We start from the raw sequence: 27,147 nt of genomic DNA, 5'->3' as shown, positions 1-27,147 counted from the left end.
CAGCAGGTCGCTGGATACTAGGTGTAATACACATTTTAAAAATTTGATAAAGTTTCCTCTGTTTTACAATTTAGTTCATTGAAAAAGGGTCTCTCTCTCTCTCTCTCTCTTTGGGGTCTTTGTTCGTCTGTTTGATGACATTCGGACGAACCCCGCGAATCCTTGCTGGTTTTATTGAGGCAAGGCGATGCCACTGGCGTGAATCTGGCGCTGGCCACTGGCGTGAATCTGGCGCTGGCGAGCTGCTGGAGGGGAAGTCCCCGTTTGTCACAGGAGTGCAAAGTTTCAGTCAAAAGACGGGACAGTTCAAATCAAAACTGCAAAACACTGTAGTGGGAGGAGGAGAAAGAGCGCTTAAGGACTTGAATAGACCCATACCAACGGACCCTGTATTCCGACAAAACGCCAACCCTGTGATCAAATTTATCTGGTGTTTCTATAAAGACTGGGTTTTGGGGAGTGGAGAGCAGAATAAAGGAAGGATTTAATTGCAGGGAACCGAGAAGAGAACATTCCCCCAGGAACTACACAGCAAACTGCTCATGTCGAGGTAACATTTTCACGAAATTTACTTTGAAGCACTCTTCAATAAATGTTTCACGTTGTTGTTTTATTTTGTTTTAAGTTCCTAACGTGAACGGCCGGAAGAAAGTCTTAATCTCAGATTAAGATATTGTCCTTTAATGTGCAAAGATTTCAGCTTCTCGTGGGTTAACGCTTGGAAAACATATTTTTTAAAAGTTGCCTTAGCATCAAGAACAAACTGAAACATCTGGAGAGCGGTGGAATTGGAGCTGTGTTTATTTATAATATAACCCTAGCGGGCTCGGGGTGTCAGGTTGGGGGGGGGATTGTGTGTTTTTCAGTCGACATTTATAGAAGAAACAGCCAAGAAAAGGTTTATTTTTTGAGGGAGGTATAAAGTTTTTGCATTTTCAATTTTTCCTAAAAGAAAAGGTGTCTTCATGCATTAGGGCTCCTGTTACATCCACCACTTGGTAAACGGAATAATTTCCGTGTGAACTCTCAGTACTTTGCATAAAGTACTGGGGTGGGCTTGGGAAGTGGGGGACCTGTCTGTTAAAAACACTTGGAGTTGACTGGAGTTATAAGGAAGTCAATAACAATAATTAAACCCGGGTCCCTATTGCAAGAGTTTGGGACATTCAATTACAGAACAAGGAGAAATTAACTTGGCGTGTGCGTGCCCGGGAAATCATCCTCGCCCTCGTACACGCGCACCAACACCGGTCCCGCGCGTCCCCATAAAGCGAGCCCTTGGGGAGGGTTTCCAATGAGGTCGGGCCAGAAAAGTGAACGCTGAGAACAAAGATTACTGACCTCTGACATAATGCGTGTGGAAAATATTTCACCTTCTGAAGACGAGCTGGAGAACAGCCCCTATCAGTGCATGTGATTTACACTGCTGTAAAATAATTCTCGTAAAACATGTCAGTGATTCCTTCACAGTTCCACTTCTGTTGGCAGGGGCATTGGTTACAGGATAGGTTAGGGGTTGGGGCTTAGGAATTGTCGGGCTAAGGGTTTGGGCTTGGCATTAGTGTTCATGGTGTTATGGCACAGCCGATGGTAAATGCTGAGTTGTTCAAATCCCAAAGGGAAACTCAGAACAACTGCCACAACTTGTTTTGCAAATTGTATAAATTTCGAGATGCGTGCCTTGAATTCAGTAGTAATAAGACCACCAAGTCTTATAGGTTTTTTGCAAAACTAGATTAAACATTTATTAATAAGAAAAATTATTTTAAATACATACATTGATCTACAAATTACTACTATAATTTCTAAATCCCCTAATCAATTTAACTCCCAGTTACAATTTTGTTAAGGCAACATTTGACATATAGATTTTAAAAGACTCAGGCAAAGAAACATGATACCCTGAACAAGTTGAATTCAAAGTGAGTTTTCTTAACTTCAGTTTTTTTGAAGACAGCAGGTTGAGGCATAGATGCTGAAGGCTTTTCACACTCGTAAGATCTTAATACGCCTACCCTTACACATTGCCTTCCCTCCTTTATACATATTTTCCCCATTGAATGCAAATACCCATTTTTTCACTATGTCTTTGGACTTTACCTCCCTGGTCATAAAAAAATCATAGTACTAATTTTACCAGTAATCTTTGGGAAAAATAAACACGCTGTTTCTTAACTTCACCTGGCTAGGTGTAACATTTCACTCCTGCTTTTGAAAACAAACCTGTCTGGTTTATTTAAAAATATAAATGTCCTTTTACACCTTACATTCTAAACTTCCCCCTTGTTTACATCAAAACCTTCAGACCAGCTGCTTTTAATCCAATTAAGTTTCACACACACACGCACACATAGAGACACAGATACCACTATTTTACAATAAATCCCAATAACTCTATTATATCTTCCTGACATTGCAAGGGTAGATGGAGGTTGAAATATGGGTTGAGCTAAGGATTGGGTTTGGACTAGAGGTTAGGGTTATCCGTTAGGGTTATGGGTCAGAGTTGGGTTTGGGTTATGGTCAGAGGTTGGGTTTGAGCTAGAGGTTAGGATTAGGGATTGGGTTTGGGTTAGTGGTTAAGGTTGTGGTTAGGAGTTGAGGTTAAGGTTTGAAGTTGGGCTAAGGGTTGGGAATTGTGGCGATTGGAAGGACTAGGTTTTGGCAGTAAGGGTAGGGTTGGGGTTGGAGTAGTGATTGGCAGAAGGTTTAGGGGCTGAGGTAGGGGTAGGGGGCTACAGTTTGGTCTGGGGTTAGGTTCGCAGTTAGGGCTATGAGTTGGGTAAGGTTTGGGGTTAGGGGTGAGCGGTAATGGAAGGAGTTAGGGGTTGCCATACAGGGTATGGTTGTACTTGCAGTAGAAGTTGTGGTTGTATTTGGTGTTTGGGGCTTGGGATTGGGGAAACAAAGTCAGACGAATCCCCCCAATTGACAGCTTTTGTGCTCATTGAGCCTCTACAGAGGACTCAAGTTTCGAGCATCATTGTATTTCTTGTTAAAACACGCCAAAGTTTAGTTTACTCTATTATTATTATTAGTGAATAGGTTTATTCAAAAGAAGACACATTTTAGGTTTTGGCCATTTATGAGAGATCTGGAAGTCTGATCATTGCAATTTATTGCTGGCTGGGGGTCAGTGCAAAGCAATTGGTCATGACAATAGTAATGCACTCTGCACAGTTCATATTTCTCTTTTTCCTAATTTATAAATGGCTGTAATGTTTGTAAAATATCAGATTCTTTTTAAACATTTGCGTCCTGAAGTTTTTGAATTTTTACTATTGCTCGTTCTTATTCTCAAGTTTGTAAATTCTGCAGTATTATGGTTTTTGGATGTTTCAATGAAGGTGTGGTTTTAGTTCTGGGAAATAAGTATGGTTAGCTCTGGAATCCCTTCCTTAAACCTTCCCATCTTTCATCCTCTTTCTCCTCCTTTTAAGATACTTCTTAAAGTTTACCTCTTCGGCCACTTGCCCCAATACCAACTATGTGGCTCGGTGTGAAATGTTAATGCTCTTATGAAATGCTTTGGGATATTTTACTGAACTAAAGGTGCTGTATAAATGTATGTTGTTGCTATACTCAAATGTAAAGATGAGTTGTTCACAGCAAAGGCCGAATTAATTGATCTACATTTGAGTGGATAGGAAAATTGTCTTATGGAAAAAATGGGTATTTCACATAAAGCTGAGACCGAGAAGGAAAATGGGCATTTATGCTCAACCTAAAATAATTTTTTTTAAAATGCTTAAAGGACCATTTAAGTATTAAGTCCTAAAAGACATGAAGTTGTACTACAATAGGACTCCTTCAACAGCATCTACCAAATCCCTGACACCTTCCCACCTAGAATAATGGCAGCACACACATGGGAACAGCATCACCTGCAAGTTCCCCCCCCCCAAATCATGTACTACCCTGACTTGGCAATATTTTGCTGTTCCTTCATTGCCACTGGGTCAAAATCCTGGAACTCTCTTCCAAAAGCACTGAGGGTGTTCCTAGACCAGGTGGACTATAGCGGTTCAAGAAGGCGACTCACTACCATCACCTTTTTTGAAATTAATTCACAGGATGTGGGATTCCCTGGCTAGGCCAGCATTTCTTGTCCATCCCTAGTTGCCCTTAAGAAGGTGGGGGTGAGCTGCTTTCTTGTACTGCTGCAGTCCATGTGGTGTAGGTGCACTCATAGTGCTGTTAGGGAGGAAGTTCCAGGATTTTGACCCAGTGACAGTGAAGGACAGTGATCTAGGGCAATTAGAGATGGACAAGAAATGCTGGCCTTGCCAGCAACCCCCACGTCCCATGAATGAATTAGGAAAAAGCTAAGATTGAATTATACCTGTTTTCAGGCTGAAATGGTATGCATGTGTTGTACAGGGAGGTGTGTCCAAATTGGGCTTCAGGCCTCATCAACATAATTCCAGGGAGCTGGAGGTATTATCGAATGCCCCTGAGCCAGTTGACCAATTCTAGTTACAATCTTTGTGACCCTGATGTAGGTCTGGAGGTTGGGGAGGTGGGTGGAGGGTAAAATTGATGGGGCCTATCGTGGGCAGGCAGGAGCTGTAATAGCGCTGTGGAGCCAAGACGGACAGGAGTGAGTTAAAATTGAAAGATATACCTTTTTGTTGGCTGCTTCTAGCAGTCCCTTTTGAAGGCCAATATTTATCCCACAACCAACATCATTAAAACAGATTACCTGGTCATAATCTCAGTGCTGTTTGTGGAGCTTGCTGTGATCATTACAACAGTGACCAACCTTCAAAAAAGTACTTAATTGGCTGTAAAGCACCTTGGCACATCTTGAGGTTGTGAAAGGTGCAATATATATGACTAAAAATTTTCAGTACCTTTCTTTTATACAAATAGTCACTTGGTAGAACAGAAATTGAGTTTTGCTGAAAAAGAGACATGCTGTCAAAGCTTTACGTCTTGCACTCATCAGGACAGAATCGTAGGAATACCAAACCTCAAAGGGAACACAAATTATATACAAGAGAAGAGGGTGCTGATTGGTTGGTAAGTGGACTCTGGTTGGTACAGGTGTTGCCATGGCAAAAGCACCTGGGAGCGGTTAACTGTCAAGCTTTTGTTTAAATTCAAACCAGACTCTGATTGGTTAAAGCATTGCCATGAGGAATGAACCGACAATCTTCCCAAGCTTTTGTTTAAAGCATTTTTTGCCATGTGACATAGGCATCTCTCCCCCCAATAGAGAGGGACTCATGGTTATATAGCTTGAGGGGCACCACTCCACATCAACCATGGGGCAAAGCAAGGAGGTAGACCTCCATGAACTATCACAGCTGGAAGGGGGATTGAACCTGTGCTGTTGGTATCATTTTGCACCACAGTATTGCCACCTAAACTACTGAGCTAACCAACCCCCACAATCTGTAGTTACAGAGTTGTAAGTTGCAGGTAACTGTCCCTCACACTGTGCCTGTCTGGAGAAAACAACTTGCAACTTTCACCACCCCAGGACATCCCAAAGCATTTTACAGCCAGTTAAGTACTTTTTGCAGCATAATCATTGTTACAATGTAGGGAAATACAGCAGCAAAGTTATGCACAACAAAATCTCACAAATAGCTATGTGTTTTTTTTTATTCTTTCATGGGATGTGGGCATTTTGGCAAGGCCAGACATTTCAGAGGGCAGTTAGGAGTCAACCACATTGCTGTGGATATGGGGTCACATGTAGGTAATGGATTCAAAATCCATTGCGGTTTCCCCATGCAGGTTCAAATCCTGCCAATTATGCTTCTCACCTTTTTAAATCCCATTTGCAGAGTAGGAGCGGCACTCTACCAAAAATTAACTTATTGAAATTAAAGTCTTCACAAAACCACAAGGAAGTGTTCTTTTTCTGTCATTATTTAGCACACAAAATAAGTTAGTAACTGACTTGTAAGTGCTCAGCAATAAACATTAATGAGACAAATTTTCAATTCTAGATTTTTTAAATTTAAAAAGTCACATTTAAATTCCACCAGCTACAAGGGTAGGATTTGAGCCTGTGCATCCAGGATATTAACATGAGTCTCTAGACTACCATACCAATGACATTACCACTACAACACCATCTCCTTTTATAGCTAGGTAATCTATTTTAATAATGCTGATTGAGGGATAAATTTTGGCCTGCACACCAGGGAGAAACCCCCTGCTCTACTTCAAAATAGTGCCCTGGGATCTTTTCTGTCCACCTTGGTTTAACATCTCATCCAAAAGACAGCACCGCTGACAGTGCAGCATTCCCTCAGTACCTCAGTGGAGTGCAAACCTGAGTTTCATGCTCAAGTCTTTGGAGTTGGCCATGAATTCTTTTGACCCGATGGTGAGAGTACTCCCCACTGAGCTGCAGAACTTTAAAACAAGTCTGTGCTGCTGTCATGAGAGCTAATTGGACAAAGTGACTAGGATCATCTGCTTCCTTATTACATCAAGAAGACCCCGTTCTAAATTTTTTAAATGCCCATGAAACCCCAGCAGACTGAGTGCCTTCGGAGACAGTTTCTCACCAGAATGGAATTGTGCTAGGCTATCTCTCTACTTGGCTTAAATCTTCTGTTAGTTAGAGCAAGCACTGCACTTCAGAAGCTGCTTCACATTCACAAAATGTGAAGCAACTTAATAAGCTTTTAAATGATAAATAATTAGTTTGAGTTGGCAGCTTTATAATTTTTCATTTGAGATGAACTGCTGTTTAGAACTCCCTCACAGATAACTTGTATAATACATCAATCATTGCTTAACGTTAGGTCTTTTTAATCCCATTTGCAGAACAGGAGTGGCACTCTACCAAAAATTAACTTTTTGAAATTAAAACCTTCGCAAAACCGCAAGGAAGTGTTTTTTTCTGTCATTATTTAGCACACAAAATTACTTAATACTTGACTAGTAAGTGCTCAGCAATAAACAACTCCTCTTTTAGATTATTCAACTTGGCATGGTATACTGGCATTTATTCAAAATGTAAGTTATTTTTTTGTTTTGTATACAACGCTCCAGTACCTTTTAAAATTTACAAACTAGCATGATCTGGAGCAGTTACCTTTTTTAAAAAAAATCATTAACCAATGCCTACTTTGGAGTGCAAAGCAACCATTTTAAGCTGATCAGAGATAGGTTGGTATGGTGAAATGTAAAAAAAAACCCAACACTGTTCATGGATTCTGAAACCGCAAAATTCTCTGCTAAACTCTTGAATGCCAGGGGGCGAAAACATTTTAGTCTTAGTGATCCTGCTAAAGCAAGCTCAGTGAAATTGGTTGATGTGAAAGCTCGCTTCGCACAATGAGCCTGAAGTGAAAATAATCATCGCGCTAGGACTGTTCATGTGACGGCAGTACAAAGGAGGCATTATTAACGGCCGGTGGGCAATGCACGGCAGTTGTGGTCACACTCAACTTGGCAGCCTGAAGGGAGTCTGGAATCCTCAATACTAAAAGTGGCCAATAGATTTGTTTAGAGTGTCTTGGTACTCACAGCGAGTGTATCTGTGTGCTATATGTGATAAACAGTAAGCAAAAATACGTGTCATCTCTAAATAGCATTTGTACTTAAATAATTGCGCATGCAGTATGAGACCGGAAACCCTATATATAATGTTGCAAGCACCCAATCAGGAAAAAAGTGGATCAGAATGTTCTAAATCTCACTATTTATCACATGCAGGCCATTCACATCATTGACTAGACAAGACGTGCAAAGCTAAAGAATGAATAAGGTTTGATCTCTACCACAAAAAGAGGAGCTGTGGTTGATCATATCACATCTATAACATAAGTAATGTCTATGTAGAAAATTGTGAGCTACTTAAAAGCTGTGGATTTTTTTGGTCATATGCAGTGGATGTAATGTTGCCTATTTTAATCTCAGCCTCAAATGAACTTGAACACTTTAATCTGTTGGCTTAATTAATATTTTTCTTCTATATACATGCAGTATCTAGAATATTAAGGTAGGATTTAAGAACTGAAAGATTTATCGAATATTGGAAATATAACTCTTGTTTTAGCCTTGCGATAATTTAATTGAAACTAATATTAAATTCTGTGTACAAATCTGCCCCTCAGCTTTTCCAGATAATCACTGAACGGATTGAGGTTGTTTTTGTTTCTACATTTTGTGGTGGTGTTTTGAACTTGTGTTCATTACATTTTCAAAGAGCGTAATATCTTTTGATATAATATATATAGTTTGCTTTGGTTCAGTGGTTTTTAAATATAGAATCCAAGGAGTTTGGGGCTTAACATTTTTCTTTACATTTCAGAGCGAGTAAATAATAATTGCATGGGTAATAGAATTGTCAACATATTAGCAATCAGTTTTGGAGACTACTTTGTTTTTCCCTGTGGCATCACTAAGAAACTTTCCTGGAAAATTGGTCACTATTGTAGAGCTCAGCTGAGTGAATCAGGTGAATACAAAGCTCTCTCTAGCTGACAGCAGGAGCAGACAGGCTGTGTTTATTCAATGCAAGACAACTTTCTTTTAAAAAACAAGCTGCACTCCAACCTTTATTGAGAGTCTTTGAAAGTTGCTTGCATTCGAATTATGCCAAGAATTTAAGAAAAGACTTTTATTTGTGACAATCTCTAGAAGTTCTCAAAGCAACACAAAGTGAGCTTAAAATGGGAAGCAAGCTGCAAGGCATGAATAATGAGTCCTGCTAAAATGGACTTTAATTATCTACTCTTTTGGAACAGGTCGTTAGTCCTAGCAGTCCTAGTGTTGTTTTTTAATTAAAATTATTGGAAATGATTATGACACGCTGCAGGTGCTGTGGAATGGTTGAAAAATGGCAACACTCAAGAACAATTGACATTATCTCTGTTTCACGTGGTAACAGACATATTTCCAAAAGATATTTTCTGTTTGTAGTAATTCATTGCGTGAGAATTTCCATTTTACACAAAAGTCTATGGTTAACTCTGGTGATGTTTTGCTGCCTGACCTGCTCAGGACTTTTTTTTCTCCTTTGTAACTGAGACTGAGGAACTCAGAAAGCAAAGGGGCCAACAAGCAACCTTTTTCTCTTGCTCTTCTGGTCTCATTTCAAAATTGGTTGGAAAGGCGGCATCCAAATTGTGCACAGCAAGCTCCCACAAGCAGCAAAGTGACAATGAGCAGGTAATTTATTTTTCTCCATGATGTTGGTCAAGGGATAAATATTGGCCAGGACACCAAGGCCAGCTGTCCTCCTTTGACAGATAGTGCCATGGGATCTTTTACGTCCACTTGAGGTTTTGATGCCTTATTCAAAAGATGGTAGCATAGAGTTTTAAGATCAAGTACAACTCTTATGATTAGATTGCACCTAAGATTATACAAATTTCAGCAAGGACTTAGCTTGTGATCTCCAGTTTCTGCTATTAATAAAGAGTGTTATGTCAATGCATTCTTTATGAAAGGACGCTTTTGTACCAGGAGGAGAATAGTGTTCATACAGAGGCTTGTGAGCTCTGTATGCCAATACCCTTTATTAATCTTGCTTTTTGCCACTGTTGTAGTCAAGTATCTGTTGCAGGCCCAGATTCCCATAGCAGGAAAGGAAGAAACAGGGTTTGGCTCCTTTAACTCTAAGCGAAGTGATAACTTGTGAGTAACTTAACGGGAGCATTAGATCGTCAATGATATCATGTCTTTGATCTTTGATATAAAAGGATGCTATAGATGTTGAAACTGTCACATAATAGCCATCAATGACACTCCTCCATTGTAAGAGGATCTAAAGATAGCAACAGAAGTCTGGGCTAGTGTTCGTTTAGTCTGAAATCAGATAACAGCATAAACACCATGAAGATACAGCAATAGAACATATATCCAGTGGCCAAAAGGGAGGATTTCAAAACTACACCATGCACAGTCTTGGATTATGAAAAGTTTTCAGTGCTCAATTACTTTAATCCCAGCCAGGGGCACATTTCACTAGCCATGTTATAGACAGGAGACCCCCTTGTTCCTTAGTGGAGCAGTTGTTGAGAATTTGTTTTGCAGCTGTGCTCCTGCTTGGGAGCTGGTGGACATCAATCAGTGTAATGTGACCTTAAACCCACATTCACAGATTTCGTAAATAGCAAATGTCCCTGAGCAAGTATCCATCAATTTAAATCATGCCACTCACAAAGAAAAAGCACAAAGACAGACTTCAATATAAAATACTATTTGAAAAAAGTTTGCTTTCAATGGTTAACAAATAGATATTACTACAGATCATCAAGAAGTAAAGAGGAGAAGTGTTTCCAGGAGGGTCAGCAACCAGAGGACACAAATTTAAGATAATTGGTAAAAGAACCAGAAGAAAAGATAAGGAGAAATTATTTTCCACAGTGAGTTGCTCTGATTCGGGATGGTGTGCTTGAAAGGGTGGTGGAAGCATATTCGTTAGCAACTTTCTGAAGGAAATTGGATGAATTCTTGAAGGGGAGAAGTTTGCATGGCTATAGGGAAGAGCAGGGCAAATGGGATTAATTGGATAGCTCTTCCAAAGAACTGGCGCAGGCACAATGGGCCAAACAGCCTCCTTCTGTAATGTAAGATTTTATGATTCTATACTTGCTGTAAAGATAAATAACAAACTAATAGTCAATTATATTGAGTGGTAAAAGCATTTCTAAGGAAATTTCAGCTGCTATGTTACAACTTGATATTTATAAATCCTTAGTTCCCAGATGTACTCTGTTCAATTTTTCCACTCCAGAGACCTGAGCAGAACATCTGGTGCCAGTACTGAGGGGGTACTGCACCATTGGAGGTGCCGTCTTTTAGATGAGACATTAAACTGACGCTCTCTCATTTGGACACAGGAGATTCCATGACCACTATCCAAAGAAGAGCAGGAGCCTCCTCTGCTGTGTCCTGTGTCTGAAATTAACCCCTCCACCAACATCAATAAAACAGATTATCTGGTCATTATTACTTTGCTGTTTCTGGAATCTTGCTGTGTACAAATTGGCAGCCTCGTGCCCTACATTCCACCAGTGACGACACTTCTAAAAGCACTTCTTTGGCTGTGAAATGCTTTGGGACATCCTGAGGTTGTGAAAGATGTTGTGGAAATGCAAGTCTCTTACCTAAAATAAGATTATATCAAAAAAGAATAACTAACATACTTCCCACCTAGCAAGTAATCATGAAACTTTCGATTCTGGCATAGTCCAGCATTCCAAATGGAAAATTCTGTAGGAATCCTGTAACTGAGGGTTGGGACGATAAAGTTCATTTAAGAAGCAGATACAATGTTTAGGTTAAAGTTAAACACATGAATATAGAAATTACAGGCTATTTTGTCATTAGAATTTTGTAGCTCTGTGTATAATAGCATGCTTGAAGCCAAATATTGCTCCGACTTATCAACTGTACACCACCCCATACCCCTCCCCATGTGAAAAGGCAGGTGCCAGACACACTGTAGGTAGGTCTGAGTGCAAGCTCTGCACAAAGTGACCATTGTTCATAAACCTCCTGATTCATGCAGCCTATATAGTCAGTCATCTCAAAACGACTTGCTTGTATAATCGACTTGCTGTGCTCAGCTGCTCCAGTTATTTTTATCTGCCCGGCTCATTTTTTTAATCTGGATGTGTTTCTGTTCAAAACTAAATTGTGAATTTTCTCTCGCAGTTTGACATAGCTCAGAGTAATATAATGTTGTTTCAATCGAATATGTACATTCTGAAACAGACAGCGTAAAGGCAAGATTTGGTAGAAGTGTGCTCTAACTTAAAAAAAACGCACATTACCCGTCGCAAACAAATGGCAGAATATATTGAACGTACATTTATAATGAGCATGTTGTAACGTCAACGACAAATGCAGCAATAACCTGCTCACTGATCCTCAGTTTGGGTTCCACCAGGGCTGCTCAGCTGCTGACCTCATTACAACCTTGGTCCAAACATGGAAAAAGAGCTGAACTCCAGAGGTGAGGTGAGACTAACTGCCCTTGACATCAAGGCAGCATTTGACTTGAGTGTGGCATCAAGGAGCCCTAGCTAAACTGAAGTCAATGGTGAATCAGGGGGTGAATTCTCCAGTGGCTGGAGTCATACCTAGCACAAAGGAAGATGGTTGTGGTTGTTGGAAGTCAATCATCCCAGCTCTAGGACATCACTGCAGGAGTTTCTCAGGGTAGTGTCCTAGGACAAACATCTTCAGCTGCCTCACCAGTGACCTTCCTTCCATCATAAGGTCAGAAGTGGGGATGTTCGCTGATGATTGCACAATGTTCAGCACCATTCACGACTCCTCAAATACTGAAGCAGTCCATGTCCAAATGCAGCAAGTCCTGGACAACATTCGGACTTGGGCTGATAAGTTGCAAGTAACGTTTGCACCACACAAGTGCTGGGAGTGACCATGTCCCAGAAGAGAGTATCTAATCATCTGCCTTTGACATTTAATGGCATTACTATTGCTGAATCCCCCACTATCAACATCCTTTGGGCTACCATTGACCAGAAAATGAACTGGACTAGCCATATAAATACTGTTAAGATCCCAGCTGATGTTAATATTGGACAAGTCAGATCCCACAGAAACCTGGCTTGGTAGATCCTAACTTTGTTTTACTTTAGAAACCATGGAGGTCAGTTACTGAACACATTGTTTGATACAGCTCTCTCAACTCAGGATCAGCCTGTTGCATTTCTACTAAAGAAGATGGACTAAACATGTCAGCCTCATTCTCTCTACCTTCCTCGTTTTTACTTAAGTTTTTGAAAATATTGTCCGATAGCTGAATTTCTACAGCATCTCCCTTTTGTATAGCTTTTTACTCTTCCTCTCTAATGTTTAGGGCCTGAGATCTAATCACAACACAGTCAGGAAACAATCCAGGACGTTCCTCCGTAGCATCTCAGTTTCTTTCACTTCCACTGGTTGTTCCAGCACCCTCAGTGAGGCTAATATTTTTGAGTCAGCCAGGCCATTTCCCAAGATAAAATCACATTCCTTCTATAGGGATTTGATGCACTGCTCCAACTGCAATCTCTCCACTTACTAAGTCACTCTTTAATCCAACTCTATATAATGGAATGAGTTTATAACCTCCATGTATACTTCCAATTAATATTTTTTCCTTCATTTGCCCCTCTGAAAGGCAAATTGTATCATCAGCCAGCATCAGTGACTGACTTGCTCCAGTGTCTCTCAATAGCTTGGTCCATCTCTGACACTTCCCTTCCCTTCCCTTCCTTGACCTCTCTGTCTCAATTTCTGGTGATAGACTGTCCACCAATATCCATTACAAGCCTACTGACTCCCACAGCTACCTCGACTACAGCTCCTCACACCCCACTTCCTGTAAGAACTCCATCCCATTCTCTCAGTTCCTTCGCCTCCGTCGCATCTGTTCTGCTGATGCTACCTTCAAAAACAGTTCCTCTGACATGTCCTCCTTCTTCCTTCACCGAGGTTTTCCACCCATGGTAGTTGACAGGGCCCTCAACCGTGTCCGGCCCATCTCCCGCGCATCCGCCCTCACGCCTTCTCCTCCCTCCCAGAAACATGATAGGGTCCTCCTTGTCCTCACTTATCACCCCACCAGCCTCCGCATTCAAAGGATCATCCTCCGCCATTTCCGCCAACTGCAGCATGATGCCACCACCAAACACATCTTCCCTTCACCCCACCTGGTGGCATTCCGTAGGGATCGTTCCCTCCATCACCCCCTACTCCTCAACCCCCACCTATGGCACCTTCCCATGCCCACGCAGAAGATGCAACACCTGCCCTTCCACTTCCTCTCTCCTCACCGTCCAAGGGCCCAAACACTACTTTCAAGTGAAGCAGCATTTCATTTGCATTTCCCCTAAATTAGTCTACTGCATTCGTTGCTCCCAATGCGGTCTCCTCTACATTGGAGAGACCAAACGTAAACTGGGCGACCGCTTTGCAGAACACCTTCGGTCTGTCCGCAAGAACGACCCAGACCTCCCTGTCGCTTGCCATTTTAACACTCCACCCTGCTCTCTTGCCGACATGTCTGTCCTTGGCTTGCTGCATTGTTCCAGTGAAGCCCAACGCAAACTGGAGGAACAGCACCTCATCTTCCGACTAGGCACTTTACAGCCTTCCGGACTGAATATTGAATTCAATAACTTTAGATCTTGAACTCCCTCGTCCATCCCCACCCCCTTTCCGTTTCTTCCCCCTCCCTTTTGTTTTTTCCAATAATTTATATAGATTTTTCTTTTCCCACCTATTTCCATTATTTTTAAATCTATACCTGTAATGCCCTGTTAGTCTTTCCACCCCACCCCCACTAGAGCTGTACCTTGAGTGTCCTGCCATCCATTCTTAATTAGCACATTCGTTTAGATAATATCACCACCTTCAACACCTCTTTGTTCCTTTGTCTGTGACATCTTTTGATTATCTGTTCCTATCACTGCTTGCTTTTCCCTGCAACCACCGCCCCCCCAACTTCTCTTCCCCCCCCCCCCCTCCCCCCCCACCTTAAACCAGCTTATATTTCACCCCTTTCCTAATATTACTCAGTTCTGTTGAAGGGTCATGAGGACTCGAAACGTCAACTCTTTTCTTCTCCACCGATGCTGCCAGACCTGCTGAGTTTTTCCAGGTAATTCTGTTTTTGTTCTCTCAATATCTTTATTGGTTTGCCTCCTTTATTAGAAGAGTAAGAGAATACCCCTCCTCTATAATTGGATTACTTATTTGCTTGGAGGAGTAAGGGAACACCTCACTCTTCGAGAGAAAACACCCAGAGCCTCCGGTAGTTTGACTCTCTTTAGCAGCAATTGGGGAAGAATTTTCTTGACTAGACTGAGCTATACTCCTTCTATACTCCTTCCTAGTAGGTTCCGAGGGATCACGTTTCACCTGTACCACTGTTACGATTTTAATACCCATTTCCATTCCTGGTACAACCTTTTATCAGGATTCCTTAAGCGTTCCTACTACTGCACTGGGTCTCCCATTTAATTTCCAGCAATTAGTTTTAGTGTGTCCAGTCTTATTACATTGGAAGCATATGATTTTCTTTACATCACTTTTAGGTTCTAGCCTATCTCCTTTATTATTTTGGTGTCCTTCTGTTTGTTCCTTAGAACAAGTACCTTTTCCATCCACAGATTTTCTATTTCCCCCAGTTTCATTCTCGTAGTGTTGATACCTGAAGCTCATCTAAATAAGTCTTAATGGTTACTGGAATACTATTTCAGAATTGATCAATTATCATGATTTCCCTCATGTTCTCAAAAGTTTTCTCTAACTTCGGTGATCAAAAGCACTGATCCCATAACATTTCTTTTTCTGTTGCAAATTCTACAAATGTCTGATTAGGTTTTTTTCTTATGGTCTTAAACTTTAATTGATAAGCTTCAGGGACAAGTGCATAAGCATTGACCATTGCCCTTTTAACTGCTTCATAGTCTGCTGACTGTTTCTTTGACAGACTAGTGTACACATTCATAGCTGTACCTGACAGGGCACTTTGTAACATTAAGGTCCAAGTATCTTTTGGCCACTTCAACTTCCCAGCTATCTTCTCAAATGAGATGAAATATCTTTCAACTCCATCCTTTGTAAATTTAGGCACTAAACAAAGATTTTTGGTTAAACCAAACTCCTCAGTGGAATCAGGACCATCCTTTGAATTACTCTCTCCTCCTTCTTCCTTTATTCTAAGCTTTTCTCTAGCCATGGCATGTTGTCTGATTTCTTTCTCTCTTTGAAACTCAAGTTTAAGATTTTGTATTTCTGCTTCTTTCAATCTTTTTTCTTTTCCTTTCTCCTCTTCTTCCAATTCAAGCTTTTTCATTTCCATTTCTTTCTCTTTCTCCTTCCTGATTCAAGTTTTTTTCATTTCTCTTTCTCTCGTTTTCCTCCAATTCAAGTTTTTAAAAAAAATCTTTTTCTTTCTCAAGCTGCTTCATTCGCAAATGAATTTTCGCTAACTCCAGCTGTGACACACCAATTTCAGTTGTCTCCTCTTTTAAATCTAAATGCTGGGTAATTACTTTGATCATATCATTCTTATGAAATCCTGCTTTTATTTCTACCTTCAATTTATCTGCCAACTGTCTCAGTTTAGCCTTAGTCAAGGGTTTCAAATAATCTACTGTTACATCTTCTACTCCCCGAAAAGTCCTAGTGTTAATGCCATTTTTGAATTCCAACCTGTGTAATATACCTCACAGCAAATCTTGTTCCTATGCCCAGTACCTCCAGGTACTTGTTTCTTTAAGGATTGACAGATCCCATCGAAATTCAAGGATTTTCAATCCCACAAGAGCCCCCACTTTGTTATGATCGGAGCTGATGTTAAAACTTGACAAGTCAGATCCCAGGTTGAAACCTGGCTTGGTAGATCCTAACTTTGTTTTCTTTTAGAAACGGTGGCAGTCAGTTACTGAACACATTCACAAGAGTCTGCCAGAGTATTGTTAACAAAGAATAAAACTTTTTTATTACACAAGAGAAAAATGGACGATGTTACACTAGACACAAAGGTTAGAAAGATTTCAATACAGATACCAGAAAATGATTCAAACTTGCACTATTCCTTTTATCCCAACAACCCTTACAGACACAAAACCCCAGTAAAGATTTACCACTGTCGTAACACTGAGATTTCCTGCTTGGGTTAGCTCAGTTTCAAACAGTTTTCTTCTGGCCGACTGCTGAGCATTCAGTAGATGTTTTTCTTCAGTTGGTATCTCTCCCTGAGACACCTGAAAACAGCAATCTAAACTGACTATTACTTCAACTTCGGAGAAAACACATAAGTTCCCTCAACTCAGTTCCCCAGCAGGCTAGCAGGATTTCTTATTAGAGAGATGAGACTCTCTGCCTGCTCTCTCTGGTATACACACCCTAACTGACCATCCTTCTGTGTTTCCCTGTCTCTCTGGATCCCTGTCGCAAGGCAACAGCACAGTTTTTTTCTACTTTATTTTTTTAACTTCACTAAACGATCCCTTGGTAACCCATCTTTTCACTTCAGAAGTTGTAAAACCTTATTAAAAATGCATGTATATAAACAGGATTCCACATTTCCAGCACCCAGCTCACTAAAACCGCTAAATGAAACTAAAACCAGGTTTCACATTTCTTAACACCCAAATGCAAAATATAAATTAAAATTAAAACTATACATTGTTCCTAACAATGCTGTGTCTACAAGAGCAGGTGATAGCCTAGGAATTCTGCAACGAGTAACTCACCTCCTGACTGTCCAAAGCCTGTCCACCATCTACAAGGCACATGTCAGGAATGTGATGGAATATTCTCCATTTGCCCGGATGAGTGCAGCTTCAACAACATTCAAGAAGCTCAACACTATCCAGGACAAAGCAGCCTGCTTGATTGGCGCCCGATCCACCACCTAAAAATTCAGTCTCTCCATCATCGATGCATAGAAGCAGCAGTGTGTGCCATCTACAAGATGCACTGCAGCAACTCACCAAGGCTCCTTCAACAGTTCCTTTCAAATCCGCAGCCTCTACCACTTAGAAGGACAAGGGCAACAAATGTATGGGAACACCACCATCTGCAGGTTTTTCTCTAAGTCTCACACCTGGCCATTTGCATTTGATAAGCCAAGCTTGTTAGTAGAGTCAGTGAGTCTGTGGAGACAATGACTTCCCATCACCAGACCCTCAACTAGTGACACCCCTTTTCAACCTATAATGGCTGAGACATTATCAGTCCTGGACAGAAAGTCAAATCCTAGATGCTGGATAAACACCCTGTATTGAAGTCATTGTGGAGAAGCAAGGTCACATGACCTAAGACTGGCTTGCTGAACAAGTTAATATTACTCTCTGAACTGCATACCCCAGTCTGCTGTTTCACATCTGACTAGAAGGCCACACAGACGCAAGCTCTGGCCAAGTTGGACAGCTGGCCCATCTTACCTGATTCTGCTGGAGGGTTTTGTACTATCATCTACAGAACTGATTCAATCTCTATGTGCCTATTTCATCTTGGAACATCAACACCAACAGAAAAACGAATCTTACAACACCAGTCTTCAGCCAGCTGACCTCTGTGAAAGAATTCCTCACTGGACTCTGATTCTGGACTCTGGAACTCATGTGAACCAATACTCATTTTCTCTGTGGTCCTTGTACTGGATAACCTCCTTAGCCTCCCACCTCCTTTTCTCTATCCCTCCCTTTACTGTAAGAATATGGAGTGGGAAGTTGTGGACACTCCTTTTTGTGGTTTTTTTGAATGTGTCTTCTCGAATGTCTTCTTGAACGTGAACTTCTCAGTTCATCCTAATTGGAGTTTGCTGTGGGGTTATTAGTAGAAATCAGATCACACAAAAATTGAGGGGTTGGGAAATATGCCAGCCCCTATTCTAAAACAAACAATTCAAAACACCTTCTGCTTATGGACAGGTGGTAAGAGCAAAATAAGGGCTATTTGGACTGACCCCCTTCTGTCCATAATACTTCTTTGTTGCTAGGTCAAAATCCTGGAACTCCCTTCCTACATATGAATGTACAAATATACAAATTAGGAGCAGGAGTAGGCCACTTGGCCCCTCGAGCCTGCTCCGCCATTCAATAAAATCATGGCTGATCTGATTGTAACCTCAACTCCACATTCCTGCCTACCCCTGATAACCTTTCACCCTTCTCTTGCTTGTCAAGAACCTATCTACCTCTGTCTTAAAGATGTTCAAGGACTCTGCCTTGACCACCTTTTCAGGAAGTGAGTTCCAAAGTCCCACAACCCTCGGAAAGAAAACATTTCGCCTCATCTCTGCCCTAAACGGCCGACCTCTTATTTTGAAACAGTGGCCCCAAGTTCGAGATTCTCCCACAAGAGGAAATATCCTTTCCACATCTACCCTGTCAAGTCCCCTCAGCAAGTCTTCCTAACAGCACTGAGTGGTACCTACACCAGATGGACTGCAGTGGTTCAAGAAGGCAGCTCACCAACACCTTGTCAAGGGCAATTAGGGGTGGGCAATAAATGCTGGCCTAACCAGTGATGCTCACATCCTGTAAGCAAATAAGTTTTTTTAAAAAGCTATGATTCAAACAGCTCTACAGCGCAATCCACAGAAATTGCGGTTCTGAAAATGTTGGATTTGAAATTATTTCTGTAAATTGTGGTTTAAATTTGTGGATTGTTGTCATGTACATATGTGGCTTCTTTCACAAATGCGTGCTTAAGTTCAATGACAATAGTCACACCTGTTAAATAGACCTAGCATCTTTCTTTAATGTGAGTTCATGCACCCTGCCCTGTATCTACTTGCGTAATGAAATAACCCAGTGAATGGAACGGTAGTGTTCCCTTGTGACCTGGACCACAATCTCTCCAAAGACAGGATGAGCAAACACTTGATGGGTCAAGGTTTGACAAGAATCATTAAACTGCTTTATTTCCTGCCTCATGAACATACAGAACAATAGTTATGATCAGATTCAATCAGCACAATCCATCAGCATCTATTACAAAAATAAAGAGTATGCTGTACTTCCCTATATCCCTGGGTTCCCTTCCTTGAGTGTTATGGCGTACTGGATGGAAAATGATGAGCTGCTCAAATCCCAGAGGGAAACTTGAAACAACTGCCACAACTATTTTGAAATTTGTATTTTTATTTTAGGACGTATGCCTTGAATTCAGTAGTAGTAAGTCCACCGAGGCTTAAAGGTTTTTTACAAAACTAAATTAAACATTTATTAATGGAAGAAAAGATTTTAAGCACATACATGGGTCTATAACTTACTACTATAATAACTCCTAACTCCCCTAACTAATCTGTCTCCCAGTTACACCTCCGTTAAGGCAACAACAAAACAACATAGATTTCAACAGACCTAGGCAAAGCACACAATACAGTGGACAGTGGTATTCACAATGAGCTGGAGGCTTTTCACACTTGTTAGATCTTAGAATTCCTTCTCCTTACACATAACCTCATCTCCTTTAGACAGGTTTCCCCCCTTTTAAAAGTAAGTTCCATTGTTCCAATATGCCTTTGCATCTTTACTTTCTCCATAAAATAAATCTTTCATAGTACTCATATTATCAGTAATATTTGGAAAAAACAAACACACCGGGCAGAATTTTCAGTGCGCCTTCCATGCTGGCTGGCCGTTAATTGTCCAGCCAGTGTGAAATCGTGGTCGGGGGCCGATCGCAGTCAGCAGTCCATTCCCCGGCCACTCCCGGACCCACCAATCGCGGCCATCCGCTTACCTGAAAGTTCTGCCCACTGTTTGGCTTAGTCTCTGTTGGCTCGGTGTAACACGTTACCATCCCTTTGAAATTTATGACTCTGCTTTATCTAAAAATGCAAATGTTCCTCACGCCTCACCTTCTAAAACTTCAGCCATGTTTACATATGTAGCATTTTAAACTCGCTTCTCTTTCGATAATTCAAAAGCTCCAGATTAGCTATTTGCAATTCAATTAAAACCCCTACACACACGTCCAGACAGAGAGCGGGGTTTTCCACGCCCGCCCGCCTCCGAGATCGTCCGGTCCCGCCACAAGTCAATGGACTTCTGGCTGGGGTGTCGCCTCACCCACAGGGGGTCCCACCCACAAGGGGGCCAGAAAATCCCAGCCAGAGAAACTAGTCCAAACCCCACTATTAATCTACCTTGACAATAAATCACAGTAATATTATGAAAATTTTTATATTTTCATGACATAAGTTAAACAACGTGTTCAACCTCTCTGCACTGATGAACCGAATGATAACTGTGCTGATGTTTATCCTTCCTCCAAAAAATCAGACTGACTAAATCATTTACTTCCTTGATGTCCCTGTTTAACAAACACGATAGCCATTCTCTATATCGTAAAGTTGTGTCTGTACCAGTCCACAGGTAGATAGGGATCAAAGAGTTTTCCAAAAGAATGGATGTGAGGTGTTTTTGATTGCCCAGACATGCTAACAAATTGTTTATTGTTTAGACCATGAGGGAAAACAGCTTCCCTTTTAGTATATAAACCGCTTTCCTAAAGTTATGAGCGTATTTAAAAATGTTTTTAAAAAAGCTGTAAACTTCAAATCCTTCCTATGGGAAAAATAGTAAAGATGGGCCGAGCGGCCTCTTCCTGCGTTATATCATTCTATGATTCATGACTTAAGAATGATACCAGCACTGAGAGGTTATAACTCTCAGGAAAAACTGAACAGGCTGTTACTATTTACTCGAGAAAGAGAAGACCGACAGGTGACCTGATAGAGGTCTTTAAAATGATGTAAGGACACAAATAAGTGTTTCCACTTCTGGGGGCGTCCAAACTAGGAGCCATCAATATAAGGTAGTCACTAATAAATCCAATCAATTTCAGGAATTCAGGAGAAACTTCTTTACACAGAGAGTGGTGAGAATGTGGAACTCGCTCCCACAGGGAGTGGTTGAATAGCATTGAAACATTTAAGGGGAAACTGGATAAGCACATGGGACAAAAAGAAATAGAGGGATATGCTGATACAGTGAGATGAAGAGGGTTGGGAGGAAGCTTGTGTTGACCATTAACACCAGCACAGACCAGTTGGGCTGAATGGCCTGTTTCTGTTTTTTAAAAGTAACATGTATTAATAAATTAAAACATGGTGAAATCAAAAGCTTAGTCAGAATAAAAGGTGCTGCACGCGGAAGAATGCTGGCCCTTGATATTTAGCGTGCCTAACATTGAACGTCAAAGAATTGGAGATCATTTCATGGTTTGTTCCAAAGCAATTCGTTGACATAATTCTCAAATGTGGGGCAAGTTTAGCTGGAGTGAACCACTTGAATTCACAACTTTCCTTTTGCAATTTAAAATGGTATGTGAATCGCAAGAGTGTTACTGGAGGTTTTCACATACGAGTTGTTTCTGAAACATTTAACAAAGCGCATGCAAGTAACTGATTAACCTAATTGTTTCTTTATATCTGTCAGTTATGGATTACATCTGTTGGGGGTTTTGAAAAGGTTAAATTATGGAGGTTGACAATTTTGGCATGATTATTAATGAGAGCACAATGAATAACAAAGAGCAGCTTCTTCTTTTCACTATTATCTTATCACAGTGCTACTTTCTCTTTTGTCTGTAGTTTTTCCCACCAAAACAAATGATGTCCACGTTGATAATTGTCACATCATCATTGCCTGAAATGCCTCATCTGTTACAAATGTCATGCGTTATAACCATGACTAAAATTCCTAATCTGCTATTTATTATCTGTTGGCTGCTTTCAGTAGCAGTTTAATTGTTCACATAATTTAATAGTCAATGAGTAACTTAGAAAATATCTCAAAGTAAATGTTTTTTTGGCAGATAGTAATACTATTGATGTCTTCATAGTGAAGATATTGGAAGACATCACGAGTGTATTGTGGCCCAGAATTTTATATTCAAATATTTGCAGCACACAATAAGTCCAGAATAGTGAACAGCTAAATCAAAGTTTCCCCAATTACTGTTCAAGCTACAAAGCCCAGTAGCAGCATAGAAAACAGGAGGAGGCCATTCAGCCCCTCAAGCCTGTTCTGCCATTCAATGAGATCATGGCTGATCTGTATTCTAACTTTATGCATCTACCTTGGTTCCATGTCCCTCAATACCTTGAGTGGCAAAAGTTATTGGCATTTCTCACAGCGAAAAGCTAATTTAGGGTCCATGAAGATTCTGATGTAAATTATTTTATACTAAACAGAAACACTGAATAGAAATGTCAAATAAAAAATATTGCGTCTTACATAAACTATGATATAACATTTACAAAACAGCCATTCCACCGCAATGTTGCACCCTTTCAAAGAGCTGGTACGGGCTCAATGAACTGAATGGCCTCTTTCTCTGCTATATGATTCGTTGGTCCCTTGCTACTGATGCAAGGCAATCTAGTTCATATTTACCTGGTTTATCCCTTTCCCCTATTTTTAAACAGTGCTGTAACATTGGCCATCCCTTAGATATGATAGATTGGAAGTTCACTAAAGAGAATGTTTACTTATTTTGATACCTGAAGGTTTATGACTGCTCAAGGTAGGTTAGTGAATTACCTATCTTCATATTCGACATGGATTCATGCTTATTGTGGAAATGCCCAAAACTAGGGGGAGGCAATGGCATAGTGGTATTGTTGCTGGACTAGTAATCCAGAAACCTGGGTTCAAATCCCACCACAGGAGATGGTGATTTTAAATCAATTAGTTGTAAAAATCCATTTAGGGAAGGATCTGCTGTCCTTACCTGGTCTGGCCTCTGGTCTACATGTGACTCCAATGTGGTTGACTCTTAAATGCCCTCTGAAGAAGGGCAATTCAGGATAGCCAGTGATGTCCACATCTCAGGAATGCATTAGATAAAGATTAATAAATTCAATAGGGAATTCAAAACTTTACCCTGACATATGTATAGATACATTTAAGAGGATAAACACAAGGGAGAAAGGAATACGTAATTAAGAGATTTTCCCATTGGCCTAACATCTGCACGTAAAATGATGCATGGTGATGTTGGGCGAGCGTCCCGAGCGATATTTCATTGGGCGGGTGGGCGATGATATCCGCTGCATGCCTGGCATTAATTAACAGGCCACCTTGACTCACCAATCAACACCGATTTTTCGGTGCCCGTGCAAACTTTGGGTCAGCGCACGGGCGCAATGGGCAGGCAGGTAGGACACATTTGTATAAACCTCACCCACAGGTGGGATAAGAGGCCTCACTGGGGTCGGGAGTGTGCACTGTCATGTATTTATTTTTCAAAGTTATTGATACTTGCCTGTGTGATCTGCAGTACTTCAAAGCGTATTCCAGCTGCTTGGTCTGGACTCTTAACCTTCAGGTCAGCACTCTGCAGTGAGTAACCTTTTCTAGGCCTGCAGGTTTCAGGAAGCCTTCCCTTAGCCTGGGAATGGGAGCTGAACCATCCACTGGAGGCAGCTCCTCTGAGGAGGAAGGGAGGGCTAGAAGGGGGAGGAGGCCAGGAGTCCACATTCAGCCTCCAGGGGAGCCACCTTTGGGAGGACAGGCGCAGGCACAAGGGGTGCAGGGCCAAGAGGTGGACCAAGGCGGAAGGGGCTGCAGAAGACGCCACTATCCTGCTGCCAGGGTACACAGGCAGCGAAGAAGCTACCTCAATATGTCTGAGGTTCAGTGCCGAAGGGGGCTCCGTCTCTCAAGGGAGACAGTCAACTATATCTGTCAGATGATTGGGTCTGAGATCTTCGCTAACTGTGTGGGTGGACACCCCATGCCAGTGGCTCTGAAGGTCACAGCTGCCCTCAACTTCTATGCCTCTGGCTCCTTCCAGGGGTCGGTGGATGATCTTTGCGGTGTCTCCCAATCAGCTGTCCACACTTGTGTCAAGCAGGTTACAGACGCTCTGTTCAGACAGGCATTGACCTTCATCCACTTCCGTTGGAACCAGGCAAGTCAGACTGAGCGAGCCAGAGGCTTCACGGCCATTGCTGGCTTCCCCCGCGTCCAGGGTGTAATCAGCTGCACACATGTGGCCATCAAGGTGCCAGTGGGTGAGCCCAGGGCTTTTATCAACAGGAAGGGCTTCCACTCCATGAACATGCAGATAGTGTGTGATCACAGGATGCTGATTCTACAAGTCTGTGCAAGGTACCCAGGCAGCTCCCACGACGCCTACATCCTCAGACACTCCCAGGTGCCGAGGCTCTTCAGTGCTCCAGCCCGGCTTGATGGATGGCTGCTGGGTGACAAGGGCTATTCCCTCAGAAGGTGGCTCATGATGCCTCTCCGCCATCCAAGAACAGAAGCTGAGCAGTGGTACAATAGGAGCCACGGCACCACAAGGGCTGTGGTGGAGAGAACCATCGGTCTTCTCAGGATGCGCTTCCGATGCCTGGACCGCTCAGGGGGTGCACTCCAGTACCCCCTAGATCGTGTCTCGGTGATAGTGGTTGCATGCTGCGCTCTCCACAATCTTGCCCTGGAAAGGGGGGACACAGTGGACGATGAAGATGTTGACGCAGTGGCTGTGCTGCACATGATGAGTCCAGCAGTGAGTCTGAGGTTGAGCACGCACAGGAAAATGCTGAGGGGGTAGACGCTGACCCGGGCATACTCCAGGGAGGCAGGGTCACCTGGGAGGCTTTAATCCGAGGAACCTTCAGCTAGCACACCACAGATGAACTTCCAGGACAAGCCTCAGCTGTAGGCTCCATACTCGATACCTAAGTGCCAAATCTGCCAGGTTATGAACAGTAACTAAGGGCCTTGTTAATAAAGCTGAATGTCCCACAAAGCACTGCTAACATTTTTGGAAACCATCCACCTGCAGAAGGACAGATGCACCCTCAGCCATGGTCACATGTCTGAATTTAATATCATAGGCAAAGAAACTTAATGAAACAAAATGACAAGGGTGTTCCAATTCAAAGCAAATCATAAGGACCTCATCTCAGGCCAACACAAAAGCACCAGTGAAAGACCGGTGGTGTGCCTAAGGTGCCTTATGTTTCTGTTTCCGGGTGCTGCATCTTGTGCTGCCCCATCGCTGGGAGTGGCATCTGAGCCAGCCTGCTGACTCTGCTGTCCTGTTGGCCCTGATGACCTTGGCGGTCGTCCTCTGGCCCATGGAGCCAGTGTTGGCCCCACCTGGGAGGGAGCTGCCAGTTCCACAGCTGGCATCTCCCCAGTTGTCGCAGCCTCACCGGATGCTATGGTCACTGGGAGAAGGGCGGAGGAGTTGCTACCCTCACCCGGAGTGCCCTGAGAGGTGCCCGCAGAGATGATAGGCAGCTGCTGCGCCGACGTGAGGTCGCTTCAGACCTCCCTGCTCACCGTGGATGGGTGGGCACTGAGCTGGTAAACTTGGTGCCCAGACCATCTCCCACACTGGCACTGACCAGCCGAGGTCAATGCCGATGTGAGGGCTTGCTGGTCTGAGCGCATCCCCAGGAAGCCCTGATGGGTCTCCTGGAGGAGCCTCTCCATGAGAGTCGCTACTCTCTCCATGGAGGACGCATGGCGCTCGGACATGTGGCTCATTGCTTCGGTGAGCATCCGCGTAGACTCCTCCACCACAGAGACCAAGCCAAGTATAGCCTCATGTATCTCCCCAAGATACTCCCACGCACCCGGCCGCATTTCCTGCAGCTGCTGCATTGTGGACGACTCCAAAGGGACATCATCAGGCACCGACTGAGCATGTGCCTGGTCCCCTGCAGTCCTTCGACTGCTGGCACCATGGGCACTCTCTGTCTCTGCCAGCTCCTCCAGCGACTGTGAAGTGCCCTCACCGCTGTGCCCCGGGACACTAGCCGATGTTTGAATTCCCACCGAGATGCTAGTATCTGCGCTGGTGCCTGCCTGGCAGAGATGATGTGACGCTGGTGAGACTTCAGGCCCCTCAGGTGTGAGAGGGGGCCTCTGCTGCTCCTCCTCCCGGCCCTGCTCCAATGATGCTGAAAGGAAGAACAAGGACAGTGGATCAGTTAACGTGGAGACAATGTCAATGTGCATCCCTGTCCCCCGGATCATTATGTGCTCATCCTTCCATAAGCAATGGTCAAGCCATGTTGCAAAATTAAATCAATTAACATTCAGCAGTGCTATAGCTGCTGGGAGAACAATGCTGACCTCACTGTTGGTCATAAATACCTGGCCATGGCACCCCAGCCTCACCGACACCAGTGGACCTGGGTGCATGGCACCTCTCCAAATCCAGGGCCTCCTGCTCAAACCGGCTGAGAATGGCGATCTGCGCCTGGCCGCCGCCAGTCCTCACCCACTCTGCCGGGTTATGAACGTTCTTCTCCTGAAAATGAGAGACGAGCATTGATCAGTGTAAATTGTACATGGGCTCTGTTCACGCACGGCCCACACCAACCAGAGTGGGACATACCAGGGTTCCAGAGCCTCCTTACCCTGCTGCTGTTGAACACTCAGATAAAGATACTCAGCCTGTTCCCCACACCCCCCCCTCTTGGCCACATGCTGTCTACATCACATTAGGCACCACACGGTATATCCTACCATAGCAAGGAAGCACAAAAACGTGGATCACAGAGGGCAGAAGATGGTTCATTGCCAACGCCACCTTGAAGCTCCCCTCCCCGCATCTCATCACCCTGACTTGGACATGTCCTGGATTCCAGCACAGGGCCTGGTGCAGCTCCTCCAGGTTGCCCCCAAACCGGTCATGTGGGACTCAGTGTAACACATG

The 27,147-nt window shown here is 42.8% G+C and overlaps 1 protein-coding gene across 1 annotated transcript in view; it reads left to right on the top strand.

Moving 5' to 3' along the window:
- Nucleotides 1-297: 297 nt before the first annotated feature.
- megf10 (multiple EGF-like-domains 10) overlaps nucleotides 298-27,147 on the top strand; it is a 176,436-nt gene continuing 149,586 nt past the window's right edge. The window contains exon 1 of the mRNA XM_078559641.1: nucleotides 298-550. The gene's annotated coding sequence lies outside the window, so the exon portion shown is untranslated. The remainder of the gene's footprint in view (nucleotides 551-27,147) is intronic.

This window comes from Cetorhinus maximus, chromosome 2 (assembly GCF_964194155.1).
Source record: "Cetorhinus maximus chromosome 2, sCetMax3.hap1.1, whole genome shotgun sequence".
NCBI classification, from domain to species: domain Eukaryota; kingdom Metazoa; phylum Chordata; class Chondrichthyes; order Lamniformes; family Cetorhinidae; genus Cetorhinus; species Cetorhinus maximus.
This window is presented reverse-complemented; position numbering and strand designations above follow the sequence as displayed.